This window comes from Theobroma umbraticum, unplaced genomic scaffold (genome assembly GCF_002168275.2).
Source record: "Theobroma umbraticum cultivar Fairchild unplaced genomic scaffold, ASM216827v3 scaffold_299.0, whole genome shotgun sequence".
NCBI classification, from domain to species: Eukaryota; Viridiplantae; Streptophyta; class Magnoliopsida; order Malvales; family Malvaceae; genus Theobroma; species Theobroma umbraticum.
The window spans coordinates 997,495-1,008,385 of NW_018397285.1; the positions used below are offsets into that span (position 1 = coordinate 997,495).

General features: G+C 31.1%; 1 non-coding gene across 1 annotated transcript; it reads right to left on the minus strand.

The window, feature by feature from the left end:
- Nucleotides 1-1,161: 1,161 nt before the first annotated feature.
- Nucleotides 1,162-1,267, minus strand: LOC149526254 (small nucleolar RNA R71). Its single transcript, XR_016352209.1, has one exon. It is a non-coding gene; the product is annotated as a small nucleolar RNA R71 (small nucleolar RNA).
- Between the last annotated feature and the right edge of the window lie 9,624 nt (nt 1,268-10,891).

The window sequence follows — 10,891 nt, forward strand, 5'->3', positions numbered from 1 at the left end:
ATTCTTAATGCTTTTAATTGCCTAATCACCAATTAGATTGAATTGGAAACTTAGGTTAAACCTTAACAAAGGAGATTTAGGTAGATCTTGAATAAAATAGTGTATGATCGAATACACTTAGTTGATTAGGTGGTTTAATTTGCATATAGGGTAGACATACACCTATAAGCCATACATAACCGAAATTAGAGCACATACTTAATTAATCTTTCTTTAATATAATTTGCATAGACATATAGTAAATTAATTGAGAGAGATATTTTTATAAGAAACTCGACAGAGACTTGTAAATAATTTAGGACTCTAGGTTAGCAATTTGATCCATTAAACTAGGTTAAGAGAGAGAGACAATATTCAGATAAAGTATTAAGAGATATCATAATCTTAGGTCTGTTAATCACTAGAAGTAAAATTTACTGATATATTAGTTTTAGTTTTCAATTTATTAATTTAAATTTTTATATTTTAATTATTTTGATAAAATTACGATGTGTTAATTTTAGTAGTTAACAATAAAGATTAATTCAATTCTTTGTGGGATCAACACTCTACTCATCTCTATATTATCTTTGCAACACGTGCACTTGCATGGGTAGAAAATTGAATAACAAGTTTTTGCCGTCATTGCTAGGGAATTGTTTTTTAATTTTTTCTTGTTAATATTAATGCCAAGCATTCTTAATTTTAATCTAGACTTTTCTTTTCTATTTTAGATACTTTTGGTCGTTGTATGAGAAAAATAAAAAAGTTTCTACTCCATGTAAAACAATGGCTGATCAACAAAAGGAAGAGACCAAGCCTTTGAGGGATTATGCACTCCCATAAGTACAAAATCTCCACTCTAGTATTCGAAAACCTCCTATTCAAGCCAACAATTTTGAAATTAAAACATCAATCATTCAAATCATTGACATCGCTGTTCAGTTTGGGGGTTTGCCTAATGATGATCCGAATGCTCATATTATATATTTCCTAAAAATCTGTGATACATTCAAAGCTAATGGTGTTATTGATGATGCCATAAGATTGAGGCTTTTCCCTTTTTCATTGATCAATAAAGCAAAGAGTTGGTTAAAGTTTCTTCTTGCTGGTTCCATTAATACTTGGGATAATTTGGTTAAAAATTCTCAGCAAAATATTTCCCACTTGCAAAGTCAACAAAGATGCAGAATGATATAACTTCTTTCATGTTATTCGATTCTGAATCACTATATGAGGTTTAGGAGAGGTATAAGGATTTGATGAGAAGATGTCCTCACCATGGATTACCTAAGTGGTTGCAAGTTCAGACTTTTTATAATGGTTTCCGTGGACCTTTTAGAACTACCATTGATGCTACCACTAGAGGTACATTCATGAGTAAATCCATTGATAAGGCTTATGATTTGCTCGAAGAGATAGCTTCTAATAATTATCAATGGCCATTAGAAAGATTGGGTACAAGAAACATTGTTGGAATTCATGAATTAGATGTGATGAACACTGTTTCTACACAATTAGCCTCTCTCACAAAGAAAATAGATAAACTGAATGCTAATGCTGTTCAGAACTCCTTTATGACATGTGAATTTTATGGGGAAGGACATTCCAATGAAAATTGTCCTTTCTATTCTGAGTCTTGTCAATTTGTTGGAAATAGGCAACAGAACAATCCCTATTCCAACACTTACAATCCTAGTTGGAGGAATTATCTTAATTTTTCATGAAATAACAACCATGGGTCTCCATCAGCGGCTAAGTCAAACTCTCCCCCTGGATTTCCTTCTAGAGCCCCTATGCTCGAGAAAAAGCCTTTGATGGAGGATATGTTCATGCAGTTCATGACAAAGACTGATGCATTCATTACAAAGACTGATACATTCATAACAAAGACTGATGCATTTATAATAAAGACTGATGCCTCCATTCAAAATCAAACAGCGTCAATTAGAAACTTTGAGATACAAGTAGGCCAACTTGCCAGTGCTTTAAATACTAGACCTCATGGTACCTTACCCAGTGATATTGAACCCAACCCAAGAAGAGAAGGTAAGGAACATTGTATGGCAATCACTCTCTGCAATGGAAAAGAGGTACATGACAAGGTAAGTAATCAAGCGTTAAATTATGAGATTTCAAATCAATCTGCTGAACAAGAAATTGAAAAAAAATGCTGAAAAAGAAATTATGGTTGAAAAATCTGCTGAAAATTCAAAAGAAAAATCACAATATGTACCCACACCTCCACCACCTTTTCTTCAATGTTTTCAAAAGCAAAAACTTAACAAACAATTCTAGAGATTTCTTGAGGTATTTAAAAAAATGCACATTAATATTTATTTTGCTAAAACTTTAGAACAAATGCCAAATTATCTTAAATTCTTGAAAGACATCCTCACCAAAAGGAGGAAATTGGAAGAGTTTGAGACAATTGCACTTACTGATGAGTGCAATGCTATAATCCAAAATAAGCTTCCACTAAAGCTTAAAGATCCAGAGAGTTTTTCTATTCCTTGCACTATTGGTAATTGTAAAATTTCCAAAGCTTTATGTAATTTGAGTCCTAGTGTTTCAATGATGCCTTTATCTATTGCTAGAAAACTTAGATTTAAAGAGATACAACCTACTACAATTACCTTGAAATTAGCAAAAAGAATAATCAAGCACCCAATTGGGATTATAGAGGATGTTTTGCTTACAGTTGAGTATTTATACATTTCGGTAGACTTCATTGTGCTCGAGATTGAAGATGATGTTAAAATTCTTCTTATTTTGGGAAAACCATTCTTAGTTACAGCTGGAGCAATTATTGATGTGAAGAATGGCAAAATAACTCTCAAAGTTAGAGAGGAGAAACTGGTATTTAATTTGTTCAATGCAACTTAGTATCCTTACACAAATAGTTGTGATAAAATGGATTTAGTCAATAAGGGTAAAGGTAAGCCTATTCCACCACCTTCAACAACACAGGCACCAATTCTTGAGACAAAACCACCACCATTATCTAGCTATCTTGAATTTGTGGTTGGACAGCGAGTAGTATTGTCTAATTCAACACTCCATCTTTTGCCATCAAATCTTAGACCATATTGGAGGAACAAGTTTAAGATGGTAAAGATTCATCCTTTTGATGTTATCGAGATTTATAGTGGACTTACTGGAGCAATCAAGGTCAATAAAGAAAATCTCGAGCCGTATAAAGTAGTACAAAAAGGGCTACCACAGTCAAGCTAATGACTATAAAGAAGCACTTTTTGAGAGGTAACCCAAGCACTTTAACTTACTTTATTTTATTTTATTTTATTATTTTTATTTTTATTATTTTATTATTAACACTCTTTTCTTTATTTGTGCAGGCACATGTAAAAAACAGTTCAAAAAAATATTTTTAAAAAATCAATAAAAAAGGTGGTAAGTTGCAACTCCCACTATAGGAAGCTATTATTATAGGTGAATTAAATTAATGGTATGTGTTAGTCCCAAACAACCTCAAAATCTATGACATATGCCCTCAACATATTCTCTAGTGTCTAAATGGTCTTCTCAAATTGTCCTTCTGCTTATAGTTGAAAATAGTGCTAAAATTCAATTTTATCCCTAAAACTTCTTGCATTTTTCCATAAAATTGACTAGTGAATTGTGCACCTTTATCCGATACTATAGTGATTAAGACTTCATGCAATTACACTACCTCATCAATATATAGCCTAGCATACTATGCTGCTCCATAAGTGGTCCTCACCAGTAGGAAATGAGTGGACTTAATCAGTATATCCACAATCATCCAAATAGAATCATATCCCTTAATCGTATGGGGTAGTTTAGTCACAAAGTGCATAGAAATATGCTTCCACTTCCACTAGGTAACAAGCAAAGGCTGTAGCAATCGACAGGTCTTTAATGCTCTATCTTAACCTATTTGCACACTAGACACTTAGAAACAATTATGTTTGCTATCGAAATGATAATGAACTAAATTTATTTTCTAGGATTATGGTTTATTTCAATATGTGGTTTGAATATATGATTTCCCTTTGCTTAGTATTAATGGATGTTGCATGGTTTATTCAATTTTTTGTTTATTGCTTTTCACTACTTGATCATCAGTTGAAATGTATTGGATCTCTAAATGTAACTCGACAAAAGGGAGTTTAGAATAAATCATTGTTTTTAATAGCCTATGTTCGATTCACTTTGAAGTTAGGTGATAGTTTCGTATATAGGATAGGCATATAGCTAAATACCTTAGGCAGCCAAATTAGAACACGAACGTAATGAACCTTTTCTAATTAATTTATATAAACATCTAGAGTTAGTTTTAAAATGGTATGTGTGCAAAATCTCGACAGAAACTTGTATATAATGTGGACTCTTAATGCCTTACACCCCATTATTTGGAGTTAAGGAAAGTGATTAAATTTCAATGAAATTTTGAGAAACACCATAATTCTAGGCTTGTCAATTAATATTTTTCTTAGTGAAATTCTATTCTTCTTTATTTACTTAGTTTTAGCAATTACTTTTAAATTAATCAATTATTCAATATCAAGTGCTTGGATAGGATAAACTTTGTTATAAACTTAATACTTAGTAAGAATAGGTGCAAATCTTTATGAGAAACGATACTCGGCTTAGCTTTGTATTACTTGTATGGCCACGTCTACTTGCTTGTATTAAATCGACAATAGGGTGTGTAATGGAAATTGTCGTATAAAGAGTCAGTATCATTCGAGAGGAGTGCAATGTAAAATGTGGTTACACTTTGTAGCGGCAAGGTTGCTTCCTTCTACACACATCAGCGATGTTACAAAGGATAAAGCCATTTTTATTTATGCCATCATGACTTGTAAATCTATTGACATTGGCAATGTGATCTGTAATGCTATATTCCACACGAGTCAAACAAAATGAGATGGTGTAGGCTTTCCTTCTTTGATAACTACCTTGTGTGGGCAAGTTGGTGTTAGATGGAGTGATAAAGAAAAGCTGTAACTTCTTAAAATCCCAATCGATATGGGAATTCTTTGGTGATTGAAGGAGTCTGCTATGGTATGTAGTAGTTCTTCACAAGCTACCCCACAACCTCTACCTAGGGCCTCAACTCGCAGTATGTCTCAATGGATGGAACGGATTAATCATCATTTAGACCATCAAGATAGGCATAATCAGGCACTTAAGCAAATGATGCGAGTTTATGCTAAGCATATCGAAATGGGTATGGGTGTTGTCCCTTATTTGCCAACTGATTTAGACTCCAATGACAATTTTGGTTAGATAGAGGAAGATGACCAGTAGATCACGGCTATAGCTTTAGGGAAATATTTCTCCTTTTTACGTTTAGTAACATTAATGACAATGTTCACTTTAAGTTTAAGAAAGAGTTTTCAAATATTTATGTTTATGTTTTGAAGTTCAAGTTTAGTTGTTTAGCATGATAATGTAGGAAATTTTTAATTTAAGAAGATGTTGAAAACTAAAGCTAGAATTAATGCACCAATGAATTTGATCTACCTATCCAATGATGATAATCAATTATCTTGTTGATCTTTTACTCATAGTAAGCATGAATATTGTTTGAATGCCATGTGAATTCTTATGTTTAGCATCATGATCGGATGAAGTTTCCTTAATTGAGCATTATATCTCTTACGTTGAAATATTATGTATCTTTAGAGAAAGCTTATGTAAATGTAAATGTTTGAACCATTTTTGGAGTTCTAGAAGTTGTTTGATTCTTTCTCGAGGCAAAATAATAGGCTATACTTAGTTAGGGAGATGGCTTAGGCCATCCTTGGACCGATTAAAACTTTCAAGCTAACTTAATTCAATCTTTATCCCTAGTATACCCCTTTGAGCTTAAATTGTTCTTTTCTTTTATTAAACACATGAAAAAATTAGCTTAGCCTTTGAGAAATTTTCCAATTTTACAACCCTTACTCCTAAGCATATATATATATATATATTATTTTAGGAAATATATGTTGAGCTATTTTATAAAAAGTGGAAAAGATGAAATGTGGAGAAAAATGCAAAATTTTTGTGAAGCATTCATCCCACTAATGATGAAAGAAATAAGTTTGGGGGTGTTGAATTGAGAATAAAAAAAATGTTTGATGAATGAAAAGTAAAAAGGAAAGAAAAAGGTGCACCCAGTGAAGAAAAATAAGGCTATATAAGTCTTAGAACAATTATGTGCTAAGGGTGATTTAAGCTACATATCATCCCATATCTTATCTTGAGCCTAGCCATAGGTTACAAGCCGAATAAAGTCCTAAGGATCCTTAGTTAAGTGCTAGCCTACATTAGTGGAGAAAGAGATGAAAGTAAACATATGAAACTCTAGACTAGTTTGAAGTTTGCTTCAACATAAACCTATCCGGAGTGCATGATATTCATTGCAAGAGATTTCACACACACACAGAAGACCATTCAGAAATGAGCTTGCATTTGAATGTAATGTCAATTTAGACAATATTTATGTTTTTCTTTGAGTTGGGAAAATCAGATAATTTTTTAGGATGTTAAAGGTGATTAATGAATTGGTGTAATAGATTTCAAGTTAAGTTATTTTTCTTTATTCAGGTCTGGCAACTTATTTTATGTTTTATAACAAGACTAGTAAAATCTTAAGTTTGGGAGTGTGATAACTCTACTATATAGAATTATTTTGACATATTTTGGGGGCTTAAGTAGCTAGACTTTTGAGATTACATGTTGATTAGTTTAATTTAATTTATTTTAATTTAATTTTATGTTATTTTTTAAAAATTAATTTAAAGATAGTTATTGCTAATTTCTCTTATTGCTTTCATAGGAAATTTGATGAAAAAGGCTCATTTGATGAAAATTCGTGCAAGCATGGTGATGGCTTCATTTGTAGATGCTATAGTATTTCAAGGATAACTTGAGATACAAAAGTCCAAATGATGTGATTTTTGCCATTGGAAATCTAAAAGATGGGACTACAACTTTGATGTTTACCATTTTGCCTAGTTCTAATCGAAAAATGGTCAAAATCCTTGTCCAATTAGAAGTACTACACTAGAAAAGTAGTCAAAACAAACAAATCAAGGCCGTGACGCTGGAAAGGAATAAGGCACAAGTAACATTCTAGAAAAGTAAGGGCTTGAGAGTTGTAGTGCTCAAGGTACTTTCCAAAGGTAGAAATCTTATGAGATTTTGGAAGTTAGGGCTTTTGGAGATTATTTAAAGGACCTTTTTTACAGGTTTCTAAAAGAGGATGACAAGTAACTATTTTGGAGAAAATGTGCCAAAATGAGCTAAAAAAAGAAGTAAGAAAGCAAAAGAATTTGAAAAAGAATCAAGATCAAAATCTTAAATCATTAGTTTCTTTCTCTACTTTTGTGTTTCTCTTATTTTCTTTGATTTGAATTAATGGCTAAATTTCTCTAAATGATGTTTTATTAAATATTATGAACCAAGTTGCTTTTCTAGGATTATGGTGGATTTCAACATTTAATCTGAATATTTTTTTCTCTTTTATTTGTTATGAACGGTTATAGTTTTGCTTATTCAAATATGTTCTTAATGCTTTTAATTGTCTAGCCAACAATTAACTGATTTGTGAATCTAATTAAGACTCAATAAAAAAGTTTTAGATTGGTCTAAGATTTGAATAGTGTATGTTCATCTCACTTAGGTGATCTGATTCGCAATTAGGGTAGACATACGCCAATTGCTATATGTAGCCAAATTAGAACACTAGCTTAATAAACTTTATTTAACTAATTACTATAAACATATAGTGACTGGATTAAGTTAAGCATTTGTGCAAGCATCTTGACGAAGACTTGTATATAGCTTTGGATTCTAAGTTAGTAAAACCACCCATGAATGTAAATAACAAGAGAAGCTGGTATTTGATGAAGTATTGAATGGACCCATAATCTTAGGTTTTTATATATTGCCTTTCTCAAGTGAATTCTTAGTTTTTGTTAATTAATTTAATGTTTCCTTTAATTTAGCTTTAATTAAGTTTATAAAACATCGAGCTACTTGAATAAGATTAGTTTACCATAATTTTAGTACTTAGTGAAGATTTAGGAACAAATATCTATGAGATATGATTCTAAACTTACAATCTGTTGTTCAATTTTTTACCCATGCAAGTATACATATCGTAAAGATATTATAATAATGAGTAAAGTGTCGATTTCCATAAGGAATTGAATTAATTCTTACTATTACTTACTAAAATTACACATTCTAATTTTATCCAAACATTAAAATTTGAATTAAAAAATAAAAAAATTAAAACTACTCTAAATTTACTCAGTAAAATTATTTTATTAACTTTTAGTGATTACCAGACCTAAGATTATGATGTCCCTTAATATTTCATCTTATTATTGTCTCTCTCTCTTAATTTAGTTTAATGGATTAAGCTACTAACTTAGAGTCCTAAATTATTTACAAGTCTCTGTCGAGTTTTTCATAGAAATATCTCTCCTAATTAATTTACTATATATCGATGCAAATTAAATTAAAGACAGATTGATTAAGTTTATGCTCTAATTTTGACTACGTATGGTTTATATGCTAGGAACGGCATGATTAGAGCATTAATGTAGTGGAATAACAAAAAAAATTAAAATAAAATAAAAACCATGTCTCTTACCTTTGGATCACCCTCGTTGTTTAATGTAAAGTTAAGCACCACATAAAATCAAAAAAAATTTTACCTTTCCAAGTGATATCGTAATCAAATGGATTCCTTTTGGTGACAAAACATGAATACCTTTTGTATGAAAGAATCCTAGCTACTTAATCACTTGGCCTCCAATGTTGCACATACGATTGCAACAGATCATTCTCAAGGACAGAGCTTTATGCCACGGGCTTGTGCTAGCAAGTGGACAACGATTTGTCTTCTTTTCTTCTTTGATTTTCAGCAAAGAATCAAAGGAGAAGTTTTCAAAAAAACTTCTCAAGAATGGTGGCACTTAAGAGAGAAATTTTTTTTTTCTATATAGAAAAGAGTGGCTATAATGTGGTATTTATATCTAGGTTTAACTTCTTAAAATTTGCAAAATAAGTCCTTAATATTATAACAATTATAATATTTAATCAATACCTAATTAAACTCTTTTAATTTGGTCCTTAGTAGTTAAAACTTAGAATTTGATTTAAGTCTAACTTAAATCATCACACCCTCATTTAATCCAAATTGCAACCCTTATGTGCGACTGATTAGGTTTCTAACATGTAGGTAATGGAATTGAATTATAATATTATTAATTAATTAATTTAAATGCATCATATTTAATTTTAAATTAACTAATTCAATTCCATAAACCATGATTGGCATCTAGCAATGCATCTTAGCCACCCAATTGTTAGGAAAGTCAAAGGGTTCGTTGACAACTTTTCAGTGTACAATTTTTCAATGTAATTCATTCACTCATCATATATCCTTGAGATGATAAAACTTTGATGCAATGCCTACTCTTCTTGGCCTCTATATTTGTTCCTAGAGTTAGATCATTAGCTTAATAGATACTTATGAAACTCATTTCATAATCTCCTAATCACCTTGGCCAAGGATTTAACTAAGCTAATGTCAACCAAGAACTAATGAGATATTTCCCCTTGAATCATTTAGGGTGATGATTTCTATCTTGACCATTCATTTGCCTTCATATGTTTCATACTATACCAAAAATATTCTATTTTGGCATCCTTGGTAGGGCACCTGTAGGGATGAAATCAAAGCATAGTACTCCACATAAAAGACAACCTGGTGTCTCAAGTCCAGGGAGTAATTACATAACTGACATATGAAAAGTATTGCATAGACACTTGAGTGAGGTACCAAATGCACTTCTCATGATGAGTCATGTTCAGTGAACTCGTTCTCCTATGGCAAGCACCCATATGCTAGTTTCAACCTATGAGAGCGATTGCTTACTTCATAAGTGAGGAACATAACATGTGCCAATCTTTAAGCATTATTCATGCCTTGTCTCAATAATACAATGATCAGAAACTTTTACGAACAATACTTTGATGCATAAGGATCTCATATTTGTATCCCAATACAATTCTTTTACAAGGTATATATAGTTCCATGGGCTTTATCTATATAAATACAAAAGGTAATTAAATCATAAACTTATGGATAATGAACTACCTCAATGTTATTATGAATAACAAAATGTCATACATGAATATCTCAAAATTGCAATTCTCATACCACCATAGATTGGCTTATGGGGCTTATTCTAACATTATAGGTGTATATCTACCTTATATGCAAATTAAATCACCAAATCAACTAAGTGTATTCGATCATATGCTATTCTATTCAAGGTCTACCTAAATCTCCTTCGTCAAGGTTTAACTTAGGTTTTCAATACAATCTAATTGGTGGTCAGTTAACTAGAATCATTAAGAATAGAATAAAATGAACAACCTAAATTCATAAAACATAAGCAAAAGAGAGATAAATAACTCAGACTACGTATTGAGTTCAATTATAATCTTAGATAAATGAATTGGTTCCTCATCAAGTCATGCATCATCATCAAATAAAGTTTAAACATTCAAAAATAAAACCAAGTAAATAAGAGAATAACAAAAAGATAGAAAAACTCAAAAAGTGTATGTAACACTTTGTACCCTCGTAAAGAAGCCAATACAACCTTATCAATAGGATAAGGGTCAATTGAAGTTAAATTAAGTGTGAAAGAGTAGAGACTGGTGGAAGGAATATTCTAAAATACAATATTTTGCATATAAAAAAATAATAATAAAATAACAATATCTTATCGGTGGTGAATTAGTGAGTTAAAAGGTAATTTGGAAGTAAACCAAGACAAAGTAAGACACTTAGGGACCCGAGAAGACAAGTAGAGAATTTTAGGATAAAATAATATTTTATTAATAAAATAAT